Source organism: Gekko japonicus, unplaced genomic scaffold (assembly GCF_001447785.1).
Source record: "Gekko japonicus isolate JY-2015 unplaced genomic scaffold, Gekko_japonicus_V1.1 scaffold1181, whole genome shotgun sequence".
NCBI lineage: Eukaryota > Metazoa > Chordata > Lepidosauria > Squamata > Gekkonidae > Gekko > Gekko japonicus.
The window spans coordinates 320,394-323,578 of NW_015161989.1; the positions used below are offsets into that span (position 1 = coordinate 320,394).

The 3,185-nt window shown below is 47.4% G+C and overlaps 1 non-coding gene across 1 annotated transcript; it reads right to left on the bottom strand.

The window, feature by feature from the left end:
- Window positions 1-1,988: 1,988 nt before the first annotated feature.
- Window positions 1,989-2,060, bottom strand: TRNAV-GAC. The gene has a single exon. It is a non-coding gene; the product is annotated as a tRNA-Val (tRNA).
- Window positions 2,061-3,185: the final 1,125 nt, after the last annotated feature.

Genomic DNA, 3,185 nt, shown 5'->3' on the forward strand with positions numbered 1-3,185 from the left:
CCGTGGGCATCATTTTTACCCGGCACCCGTTTAATGGGAGGCAGGCGTCCTTTTTAACCCTTCCCGTTTCAAAGCACAGGTGTCATTCTTTGGTTTTAAGGGGCTCGGGTATTTTCAGATCCGGGGCGTACGTTTCACTCTGGCGACCAGGACAAGGCTCATTTTTCGATTTCTGTACTATGGAGCAATGTAAAGGAACTCATGCGCTGTTCCCCCTCTCCATGCCACATCACAGTGTTTTGCCGCTCTGTACAAACTGGCGTGCCACCAAACCAGATTCAAATCTATCTCCGCCTCCCCTGCTGACAATGCTGGCCAAATGGACCCAGCTCAAACTGAGCATCGTTGTCGAGGCAAATCCACCCTGATCGTGTTTGGTTTGTGTTTTAAGAGAACAGGGCTGCCAGCTCCCCGGGGGGGGGGGGGTTGCCCGCCAACAGGGCCCCCAAACCCGCTGGTCCGGATCAGGCCGGCGGGGGGAACCCCACCCCCAAAGTGCCCAGTTGAGGCCGACGTCATCAGGTTGGGCACGTCGCCGGCCAACCCTCTAGCAATCAGCCTGGAAACTCTATGGTACCAATGTGATGATGTCACTTCTGGGTGACATCATTGTGGTGCGCGCGTGCGCTTTGCACATGCACGGATGTCACAGACAGGGACCAACTCTCCCCCGCTGTTCCAAGTAAGTGACTTGGCAACACTATAAGAGAAATATGGTTTTAACTATTTAACTACGTTGTTATCTTGTGATTTGTAACCCGCCCTGATCCTGCTTGCTGGGAGGACGGGATAAAAATTGAATAAATCAATCAATCAAATAAAAAACCAGAATTGCATACAATCCTAGCTGGCCTATTCAACGAAACTACAGTTTGCCCAAAACCCAGAAGGAGCGTGTGAACTGGCAAAATCCACTTGGAAACCGCACTGAAAGTGGATTGTTTAGTGCGTGTGATCGCAGCTATGGAATACCAAACTGTGGTTTGGCATTGTGTTGGGACCATCCCTTGATAATCGTCTTTTTTAAAAAAGGTCTTCCAGCCAAATCCTCAACAAAGGCTAACGTTCTATGCACAAATCTTTGAGAACAAATCGTAGAAGAGAGACTCACTTCTGGGGAAACACACAGAGGACTGCCCTGTCAAAAACGGAAGCAGCGTTCCCTTATCCCGTGCCAGGGGAAATGCCTCTGTCCACAGCTTTCTGGACAAAAACAGGAGGATCCTATTTTCCATCAGCTGTGCAAACGAGGGAGAAGCGCCTATAAAAGTGAACCTGGTTGCTGGCAATGTGCGATTAAACCTCAGCTGCCTGGAAACATACAGTAAGAATCAAATGCATGCCTGTTAAATCATGTTGGAGGACATATGAACGTAGGAAGCTGCCTCATACTGAATCAGACCACTGGTCCATCAAAATCAGTCTTGTCTTCTCAGGCTGGTGGTGTCTCTCCAGGGTCTCAGGCTGAGGTCTTTTCCATCATCTACTGCTTGGTCTTTTCAACTGGAGATGCCAGGGATTGAACCTGGGACCTTCTGCATGCCACGCAGAGGTTCTTCCACTGAGCCATGGCCTCTCCCCTGCCTTATACTGAATCAGACCCTTGGTCCATCAAGGTCAGTATTGTCTATCCCGAGTGGCAGTGACTCTCCAGGGACTCAGGTAGAAAGGTCCTTCACATCACCTACTGCCACAGATCCTTTTTAACTGGAGATGCTGCCAGGGACTGAACCTGGGACCTTCTGCATGCCAAGCAGATGCTCTTCCACTGACCCTTGCCCCTCCTTACAGCTCTCCAGGGTCTCAAGCGGAGGTCTTTCCCATCACCTCCTGCCTGGTCCTCTTAACTGGAGATGCCGGGGACTGAACCTGGGACCTTCTGCATGCCAAGCAGAGACTCTGCCACTGAGCCACGGCCCCTCTTTACATCTCTCCAGGGTCTCAGGTGGAGGTCTTTCCCATCACCTACTGCCACAGGTCCTTTTAACTGGAGGTGCCGGGGATTGAACCTGGGACCTTCTGCATGTCAAGCAGAGGCTCTACCACTGAGCCACGGCCCCTCCCCAACCTTATGCTTGGAAACGTACACGGGTATGCTTTGGAAAATTCACATTTACAGGCAGAGAGAAGAAAACGGAATTATATGCTGAAACTTACTCGTTTGAGTCCAAAATAGAACCACATCGCTGAAGTGAGTGAAATCAATTTGCAAAAAATAAAAAATTAAGAAACTCAAATAATAGACTTTTGAAATGAGTAACCACTAATGCATTATTTTTCCCCTCCATTGCAAATATTGAAGAAATTCAATTATGATTAAAATATGTATAATTCAATTAATTATCCTGCTCGAAGGATAGCTTTCCTGGCCATCAAACTACATTAGGATGAAAGAACAAAGTGTGGAAGCCTCATTAGAGAAAACACTCGTTAAAACATTTCCACTGTCCAAACAGTCGAGGTTTAACTCATGTCTCGATGAAAGCTGGAAATCTCGTCGCCCAGTTCGGCAGAGTTGTTCTGGCCTTACGCAAGCCAAAAAGAGGATTTGGTCTTTGGTCTAACGCACAATTGTTAAGTATCTTAATGGACACTTAGTTTAGCCACTGGTATCATGCGCCAAGATTTTTCCAGGCATGCTTCCAAGGCACTGATTGGAGCTGCAGTGAGAGAGAATAAAACACCGGAGACTTCAAGGGGTGAATAAAATTGCACACGCAAAAATCCAAAATTTGTCATCGCCTGGCACTGGCCCAGTTCAAAGGATTCATCTTTCTTTTTCCTAAAAGGCATAATACATCTGTAAGGATGTTCTCAATTATCTGCAGCATAGCGACTCATAAAGTATATTCGGCGGAACATACATCCCAACATCTCACAGAGTAGAAGTGGGACCTGCTTATAAAACTCCGACTTCTCAGGGCTTTCTCTGCCCTGGCTCCAACCTGCCTTGCCGGGGGAAGGCAGTTGAAAAATCTAAATAAATAAATGGCTGAAGCTCCCTGTCAAAAACAGAAAAACCATTGCTCACTGCTGAAGAACCTTCTCTGCCCACAGCATGATACATTCCTTTACTCTACTATCGGTTTGAAAGTCAAATACAGTAGCATATTTGAAAGGTATACAAGACACCCAGATTCCTCCAACAAGAAGTTATCGATGGGTCACAGCAGACATCAGCAGCT